Source organism: Nomascus leucogenys, chromosome 20 (genome assembly GCF_006542625.1).
Source record: "Nomascus leucogenys isolate Asia chromosome 20, Asia_NLE_v1, whole genome shotgun sequence".
Lineage (NCBI taxonomy): Eukaryota > Metazoa > Chordata > Mammalia > Primates > Hylobatidae > Nomascus > Nomascus leucogenys.
The window spans coordinates 9172155-9182307 of NC_044400.1; the positions used below are offsets into that span (position 1 = coordinate 9172155).

At 38.7% G+C, this 10153-nt stretch overlaps 1 pseudogene; it reads right to left on the minus strand.

The window, feature by feature from the left end:
* Positions 1–8689: 8689 nt before the first annotated feature.
* LOC101176128 lies at positions 8690–9342 on the minus strand (annotated as a pseudogene).
* Between the last annotated feature and the right edge of the window lie 811 nt (positions 9343–10153).

Here is a 10153-nt window from a genome sequence, read left to right on the forward strand (position 1 = left end):
TCCAACTAAGATTAGAGGATGAATTAATAGAGCCAAGAATGGACATTGGAGTGGGAATTTACTAACTAGCAATTTACTTTAATGATTATTTCCCGATAACTTCTGAAATATTTTTAATGTTTAGAGAATTTGTTTAGCAACTGAAAGGAAAACTTTCTACTAAGAAATATGCCATGCACATTTAAAAACATTCCAATTGCTCCATTGTCTTTCATATCTAGCTCTATTTGCTAATATCTATAATGCAAATTTTAGAAAACACATCTTGACTCATCAATTTATGAATGATTTTACTCCCTATCATGACATTAGCAGTACATTTTTTTTCCTTTCCCTTCTAGGTTTGTTTTTCTTTCTTTCTTTTTTTTTTTTTTTTTTTTTTTGAGACAGAGTCTCGCTCTGTCACCCAGGCTGGAGTGCAGTGGCACAATCTCGGCTCACTGCAAGCTCCACCTCCCGGGTTCACGCCATTCTCCTGCCTCAGCCTCTCCGAGTAGCTGGGACAACAGGCGCCCGCCACCACGCCCGGCTAATTTTTTGTATTTTTAGTAGAGACGGGGTTTCACCGTGGTCTCGATCTCCTGACCTCGTGATCCGCCCGCCTCGGCCTCTCAGAGTGCTGGGATTACAAGCGTGAGCCACTGTGCCCGGCCCGATTTGTTTTTCTTCAGGAAAGGAAATCAGATACAACATAGACGTTGTGTTTCACGATGTCTTTTTCAAAATATTTTGACAACCTGGGTAATAAACCCTGCAGGAAGGGCTAGAGTAGAGTAATGATGATGAAAGTGTCACAGTTTTGAAAATATAAACATATAGATTTAATGGATACTTTTGTGAGTCCCTTTGTCATCGGCAGGTCAGGTACCTGATGCACAAAGGGAGGTCAGGTTTAAGGACAGGATCTCTTTCCCACACAGGCAGGAGTGCCTGGCTAATGTGAGTTCAAGAACAGAGTAGGGCTCCTGATTTCCCAGCACATCTGCATCTATCACTGTAGTCTACCTGCTAAGCTTAAGGTGTCTAGCCGAAGATTTTGGTCTGGGATTAAATATGCTACTGGAAAAGCACTTAGTTTAAATCTAGATTAAACTTAAATTTCCTAAATTTATACATATATCTAGGTACAACAAAACATCAATTCAATCTGAAAAGAGACACTTCTCAAAAGAAGACATTTATGCAGCCAAAAGACACATGAAAAAATGCTCATCATCACTGGCCATCAGAGAAATGCAGATCAAAACCACAGTGAGATACCATCTCACACCAGTTAGAATGGCCATCATTAAAAAGTCAGGAAACAACAGGTGCTGGAGAGGATGTGGAGAAACAGGAACACTTTTACACTGTTGGTGGGACTGTAAACTAGTTCAACCATTGTGGAAGTCAGTGTGGTGATTCCTCAGGGATCTAGAACTAGAGATACCATTTGACCCAGCCATCCCATTACTGGGTATATACCCAAAGGACTATAAATCATGCTGCTATAAAGACACATGCACACGTATGTTTATTGCGGCACTATTCACAATAGCAAAGAGTTGGAACCAACCCAAATGTCCAACAACGATAGACTGGATTAAGAAAATGTGGCACATATACACCATGGAATACTATGCAGCCATAAAAAATGATGAGTTCATGTCCTTTGTAGGGACATGGATGAAGCTGGAAACCATCATTCTCAGCAAACTATCGCAAGGACAAAAAACCAAACACCGCATGTTCTCACTCATAGGTGGGAATTGAACAATGAGAACACATGGACACAGGGCGGGGAACATCACACACCGGGGCCTGTTGTGGGGTGTGGGGAGCGGGGAGGGATAGCATTAGGAGATATACCTAATGTTAAATGACGACTCACTGGGTGCAGCAAACCAACATGGCACATGTATACATATGTAACTAACCTGCACGTTGTGTACATGTACCCTAAAACTTAAAGTATAGTAAAAAAAAAGAAAGAGGCTTAATAAATCCCTGGTATGTATTGAACCCTCACTGTGTGTCAGATGTTGTATTAGTGTTTCATATTCATTATCTCATTTAATTCTTAGAGGCAAAAAAAAAAGAGTTATAGGTATTATTATTTCTACTTTACAAATCAGGAAACTGAAGTAGAGATATAATAGGCCCAGTTAATAGGAAAGTGATAGATTAGGAAAAGATTTATATCTAGAATATTTAAGAAGCTCCTCAGGAAGAAAGACAGAAGACACAATAGAAAAATGACCAAGGAATTAAAATAAGCAATTCCCAAAGGGAAAACCTGAATGGCTAATGCATTTTTAAAGAGATGGACACTTTAGAAATCAGAGAAGTGCATGTTAAAGGCATACTGAAATATTTTTATATATGAATCATGTTGTAAAAAATTAAAAATTTAGATATTTACAGCTGGAAAGAATGTGGAAAAGTAGGAAGTCCACTTTGCACTCTGTTCCAGTACAGCCATTATAAATAGCTTTATTCAGTTTATTGACACTAAATAGGAACATACCAAATGTCCCAGCAATTTTACTCCTGGGTATATATCTGTATTGTTTTTCTCCCACATCAGTTATTTAAAGTGTCTCACCAGACCTCCTTGAGGCTTTTAAGGCTTTTTGCACCAACCTAATATCTAAAGAATGCAGGCAAGCATTGGAAATCCAAGAGATACCTACAGCGTGAGCTCTTGGAGGTCTTATCTTTGAGCTCTAGGACTGAGCTGAGTCTCTGATTCAAATTTCCAGGATCTGTGCTAGGAATTTTGTCTTTGGAAGAGCTCCCCTCAAAAGCTCTCAGTGCCTCTTTAAATAGTAAAATCAGGCTTATCCAATGGGTTAAGACAAAGTCATCAATAAAGAAGCTAACTTTGGGCTTGGCATGGTGGTGCATTCCTGTAATGCCAACACTTTGGGAGGCCAAGGCAGGCAGATTGCTTGAGTCCAGGAGTTCAAGAGCAGCCTGGGCAACACTGCAAAACCCCATCTCTACAAAAAATAAAAAAAAAAAATTAGCTGGACATTGTGGTGCATGCCCGTAGTCTCAGCTAGTCCAGACACTGAGGTGGACAGATTGCTTGAGCCTGAGAGGTCGAGGTTGCAGTGAGCTGAGATCCTGCCACTGCACTCCAGCCTGGGCAACAGAGTGAAAGGAAGGTAACTTTGGGTATCTAGGAAAGTTTCAAACCCTGAACAGAATATCATGAATTCCACTGCCCTTTCCTTGGCAAAGGGTCAAAAACCAGACTTCTAGGCACCTCCAGAGATACAGATAGACCTCTTCCTGTCCAGCTGGAAATCAGCCCTATCTGTATTGGAAATCAGCCCTATCTGTAGAAACGCTTCTTCACTTACAGAGAGAAACGTGGGCTATTGTCCATATAAGCATGTTTTCCATAGCAAAGATTAGAAATGTTAAACACAGGAAAATGAAGAGACACAATATGTGATATGCATATGATGGAATACTATAGAACAGTAGAAAGAATAATATCTATCTATATCGACAGAGATATCAAAAGTAAAATATTCAGTAAAAACCACAATCATGACATTTTCATGATATGTAGTACATAATGCAATTCTGATCATAAAACATACAAGCATATACTATATATTATTTAAAAATCCCCATGGATATAAATAGTGGCATGGACAGTGGTTTGGGAAGAATGCAGATTATGAAAGAAATAATCAATGCTTATTCTAAGAGGGAATTGGATTAGGAATGGATCAAAGGAAAGAAAATAAGATATATGTGTGTATGTGTTTGTGAGAGGGAGAGAGAGAGATTGAGGGAAAAAGAGAGGAAGTGGGAAGACTTCCACACAACATAGTCCTCAAAACTGCAATAATAGACAATATAATAAAAGAAAAGCAAAGTAATCATAGCTGGGATTCAAAGGTGACATATTTCTGTGGATAAGAAGTAGAAAAACAACAACAAAGCAGTAAGTAGGGCTGAAGTTATAGGCCTAAAGGGCTCTGGATCTGGGTAAAAAGAAAAAAAGATACAAGTTTGGCTCCTGTAGGAGACCGAAGTGCCTCTTACAAGTTGGGCTACTGGAACTATGACTGTTACTTTTGAAAAACAGAGTTGAGTGGGTGGGCATGATTTGAGTAAGGCAATTAGAGTGGGAGGGGAGAGAGAATATTAATAATCACATGAAATTATTTCTTAAGTCTACAAAGGAAAATTCCAAATTATATTAAGTAGCATAACATTCAGAAAGACATACACAATGATTAAGCACTCAGATGATAAATTTCTTCCACATCAAATTATCGTCAAAGGAATAAGTGTATTTTAGATTATTTAGGAAGTAAAAAACAGGAAGACTGAAACAAAATATGAGTATAAAAGAAACATCAATTAAAATCTTGATAATGAAAATGTAGACACTAAAACGTACATAGATATAACTTCAGGCTGAGCACAATTGGATAGAGAACTAGTAAAGACTAGGACTTTAGTTGCACTTCAATAAATTATTGGGCTGACCAAATAACATACTTACTGTATTTATTATTTGATTTCCAGCATCCCCAATCTTTTTCCCCCAGATTGGAGTGTACAAAATGCCCTTTTCTTGGTTGGGGGATCTCTCTCCTCCATAGTGATACTTGGTCATCAATAAATTCATCAATAAAGAAGCTAACTTTGGGCTTGGCATGGTGGTGCATTCCTGTAATGCCAACACTTTGGGAGGCCAAGGCAGGCAGATTGCTTGAGTCCAGGAGTTCAAGAGCAGCCTGGGCAACACTGCAAAACCCCATCTCTACAAAAAATAAAAAAAAAAAATTAGCTGGACATTGTGGTGCATGCCCGTAGTCTCAGCTAGTTCTAGTTGTTGTTTGGTTTCAATTCTATCCATTTCTCCTCTAATGGGTGTAGAATAATATGGTTTTGATTATTTGCGTATCAATAGATAGCTTTATTTGCTCTGACAGATGAATGATTCAGGGCTGGGTATAGAGTCTTGAATTACAGTCCTTTTCTCTCTCCCTTCTCTCTCTCTCTCTCTCTCTCTCTCTTTTTAAAGTGAGAAGTCTTTTTAAAATTGGGATACCTCCTTTTATTGGCATAAGAATGAAAGTTCTGGATTAATCATACCATTGCTTTATTTTCACAATGGATTTTTTTTTCTCAAACTCTTTTGAAATTAAACAGACTTATTTGTAACTAGGTACTTCTGCATTGAAACTGCTTCCCAACCCACAAAAATTACACTTACTGTTAACTTCTCTAGATACAATTTCTTTTACTCATTTTATCCAATATACAAAAAGCCACTTTTTGTCAGCAATTAAAAAAAGAGAACCATGAGGTTCTCCAATGACTTTCCACCAAGCCACCAAAATCAAATCACCAATATCCAAACTTTTTGAAGCAATGACAATTTCTGTTTTCCAAAAAACATATTTATAGACTGAAATTCAAACTCTACATTGCCACCAGTGTAATTATGCAATAGCATACAAAGCCTTAGGATAGAGGATGTAATTCATTACAAAATATTTGTGGTCAAGAAAATATTGCCTGCCTTTAAATAAATAGAAGGGGCAGAAAAATAAATATGTTTGAAGATGGTCATTTTCACAAGTAAACAAAAAAGTACACATTTAAAAAACAAAGCAAAAATATACTTGAACTTCAAAATGACTCAGGCAGTGCTTGGGCAAATTTGTTATAAAGCAAGGTTTCATCTTAGACTTCCCCTCTTTCCCAGTGTTTAGTTATGAAAATAGAAAAAGAGGCTTGTAGAGAAGGATTTCACCAAGCTGAATCCCTGATAGGCATAGCCATTGGATAAAGACTGCCATAGTAAGTTTGGTCTATTATTGGCCTATTATTGCTAGCAAAACCATTCCACCAAATAACCTCCTTTTTTTTTTTTTAAGAGATGGGGTCTTACTCTGTTGCTCAGGCTGGAGTGCAGTGGTGCAAACACAGCTCATTGCAGCTTCTACCTCACGGGCCCAATACATCCTCCTGCCTCAGCCTCCAGAGTAGCTGGGACTACAGGCATGCACAAACATGCCCAGCTAATTTTTGTGCTTTTTGTAGAGACAATGTTTTGCTATTTTGGCCAGGCTGGTCTCAAACTTCTGAGCTCAGGCAATCCACCTGCCTCAGCCTCTCAAAGTGTTGGGATTACAGGCGTGAGCCACACCATGCCCGGCCCTAATTTTTTTTTTTTTTTCCTGTTTGAACAAAGAAATTCTCAAAATAACCAAATGATGCAGGTGAAAAATAACTCTCTCTAACTGCTACCAAAGAGTAATTCTAGTTCTAAAGGGACACTTGAAAGCTGAAGAGTAAAATATGATGTAATTTTTTTAATGCAAGCCCAAGCCTACTTTCAGTCAATGTGAATTACATTTGCCTGGATCTCCACTTTTTTTTTTCAAATTCATTTTTACACCATGAAAGTATATTATTTGTCTGATTCTGTTTCTCTAATTTCTCTGTCTCTTCCCTACTGGCTGTTATTGGTCTCTGGGGTCCCTAGAGATCTCCTTCAGTGCCAGCTGCAACTCTCTTTGCCCCAGACCAGGTTTGGATGTCTCCCCCGTCTCCATTTTCTCTGCACCCTACTGAAATTCCAACACACGACTAGAGTAGGAGGTAAACAATGCAGCAAAAATAACACATTCTACTTAGAGTCTTTAAATAGAGGATTTATCTTAGATAATTCTTCATTGAAAGCAGATCAGCAAAGTTCTATGACTATGGCTCTGAAAAAAAAATCCTGTGTTAAAAAGGCAGTCTGTCAAAATAGGCTGCTGTCTATATTAGAAATTGCACAATAATTACATCAAAAAGCTGTAGTGCATAAGAAAAGTACTTTTTTTTTCTTTCTTTTTGTTTTTGAGATAGAGTTTTGCTCTGTTGCCCAGGCTGGAGTGCAGTGGCATGATCTTGGCTCACTGCAAGCTCCACCTCCTGGGCTCACACCGTTCTCCTGCCTCAGCCTCCCAAGTAGCTGGGACTACAGGTACATGCCACCATGCCCAGTTAATTTTTTGTATTTTTAGTAGAGATGGGGTTTCACCGTGGTAGCCAGGATGGTCTCCATCTCCTGACATCGTGATCTGCCTGCCTCGGCCTCCCAAAGTGCTGGGATTATAGGCATGAGCCACCACCACGCCCGGCCAAGAAAAGTACTTCTTAAATGAGCAAAGTCTTTAACATTTATCATCAACCCCACCGTAAAACATTGCACACGATATTCAGTCTTCTAATTTTGTCTCTACGGGGAACAAAAAAGAAAAACAAAGTCTGTTCAGACGCTCAAATCTAACTTGCAAGTATGATGCCTGAGTCAGGTGCGCATTTTAGTTCAATGCAGTGCCCAAATGGCATAAACAGTTGCTGAAGAACATGATGAGTGATGGGGAAGAACACTGCATCTCAATCACAAATCCTTGACATGAGAAGGAACTGGTCTGGCAGGTATAACACAGGTGGGGAGCCCACACTACTTAAAGGACTTAGGAAATGTGAATCACATCAAAGTGGCTCGGTATAATCCCAATCATGGTATCATTTGGGGGAACTTCGCCTTTCAAAAGATCATCTTCATCTTCTGCCATCTCCTTTTTCATAGGTTTCTTAAACTCCTGAAGCCCTTCGGCACTTATGTCTTCCCGTATCTGATAGAATCAATGACTTTCTTTGACTGCTTAACCACACAAGGATCAAAGGGGAAGAAGGCGTCCAGTGGGTTGGTGCACGTTCACACCGAGCCCCTCCAGCTGTATTTCTGGCCGTTGTTCCTCTCACTAATAGTGTAGCAGGCTAGCTGATATTTATTTGTGACAGCAGCAAATAAGTTAACCACTGAGGGCAGGCAAATCTTCGGAGGATTTAGCTGCCTAGTCACTATCCCTTAAAAATGTAGGCACTGAAGACATCTCAAACCTTCTTTCAGGTTTACACTTAAAAGCTGCTTGTGTCTAAAAACAAAGGTGTGGAACATAGCTTGGAAGGCTGGGTAAAATGGTTGATGGAGAGCAGTATCACAAAAAGCCTTCATTCTCAGATCCTAGTTATTAAGGTATTTGTGTGGCCAGTTAACTGAAAGACCTAGGCATGATTTTATAGTTGTAGTGAGAGGAATGAATTTAGCTCTTGCCAAAGAGCTTCCAATATAATTTCCAGAGGCTTACCTGATGATGGCAGGATTATTTGGATCCTGCATTTTTTTTTCCCCAGAGGTGTTGCAAAAATGCTTCTGAGAGTCGCAATTTTAAGCTACGGAGGTAAAACATGAAAAACTGTACATGACAGGAGGCAGGGACGAGCAACAGGAGTTTGTCAAATATGTTGATCAGTTTGTGATGTATTATAAATCCTTTATTTTGTTGTTACCAACCTTACCATGTATTTTACATAGCAGACATACTTCACGTACTGCAAAAGCAAAGACAGCAGGATGTCCAGGCATTCAGCTACAGGGTGCACCATCTGACAGAGCCATTTGGAGTCAGCCTTAGAAACAGTCTCTTCATCTTTGTTCATATTAAACAATCATTCCATGGAATCTGTCCCACTACAACTTTGAGCTGCTTTTTCCTCAGCATCTTCAATATCCTGCCAGAATGCATTCACATCCAACTTGAATATATTTTTAATAATAAGCTTCAGAATTTCATTCCTCAAGGTTGGAAAGTATATACTAATCTTTAGTAAGTTATGAATGTAACATTCCAATGTTCTCTCTGATTGAACAAATGGAAATGTTTCCACCAGTATGGGCAAAAGAAACCACAGTGCCAGTGGGACATATCTTACTATTATTTGTAAGGTTGTATGACATGTGTCAAAATTTGCAGGAAGATAATCATCTCCATCATCAGAATCTGAAACATTTACATGGCTCTTCTTAATGATCATTCAGGGAGGGTACCCCAAATGGGAAGCAATTATGCTGAGACGGGCTAAGGAAGACAGTCTGTTGATACAAGATAACCCAGAGAAGCCAAATACTCTTCCACCACTGTTTGAATTCTATTCAACCAAGGCAATCTCAATGTAATACTGAGGAGCTGCTCAAAGTCTTTTGCCAAGTTCATGACAGAAGAGCGAAATTCTCACAGCCAGTTCAAGATCTGGTCATCCTTTATGTTTGGATCTCACAACTGGCTCTTCAACAGCTCAAAGTTATTTGTTTCACTCTTTGTACTTCGGCAAGACTTCTGTTCCCGTTCCATCAAGATGAACAATTTTTCTTGGGGGAGAGCTGGAAAAATCATTCTTGAATGCAAGCGTATTTGAAATACTGGTCCATGACATACCCAGCTTCTTGACCACAGAAGCTGAAGCCTCTGCTTCCCCGGCAACCATGTGAGAAGCAGCCTGGCTGGCCGCCCTGGGGCTTAAAGTGATAGCTGCGCCTCGCCTGGAGGCCCTTTCTCTTGATTACTATGTTACAACCTGACATGGTTCAGCTATTTGCTTTATATAATGAATCCTTTTAGGAAGAATTTTATCCGACTTCTAAAATTCATTATTTAAGAATGCTTTGTTACGGTAACTCGCTTTAAGTTCTTTGTTAAATTTCAAGTCTTAATTTTCCCCCACTATTCAAAATATACTTAAATCCACCTATAGATAAAAGCCTGCATAAAATATTGTAAAGAAACTGGAAATAGATAAAGAAAAAAATCCCAGCTATAGCTTGTATAAATCTGCTTCCTTAAATGCCAGATTTGTTACAAACACTTTGGAATATTTCATCGAAGTCTCATTATAGGTGGAGAATGAGTTTTATATCTCAGGAAAATAAAACACAAACATATAATGCCTTTGCATCAATGTTCAATATAATATTTTCTCTTAAAAGAAACAATTTACATTTAAAATACATAAGCATCGGATGCACATGCAGAGACATAACTGCACCTGCTTTCTGCCCTGAAGAAATGTACTGCAATTCCTTCTAGTCTGTATTACAATCTATTATCTAGCTCCAAAAACTATTTCAGCAGTGTTGTTTTAAAAATTAAACTATTATAATGTAGCTCAAGCAAATGATGGATCTTAAACTCGATATTCAGAGTATAGCCCTCTACCACTGATAGAAATTGATCCTTCTAAATCTCCAAAGTCAAAACATATTCAGGGGGATAAAAGTCTCAATTTGACTTTTAAAGTG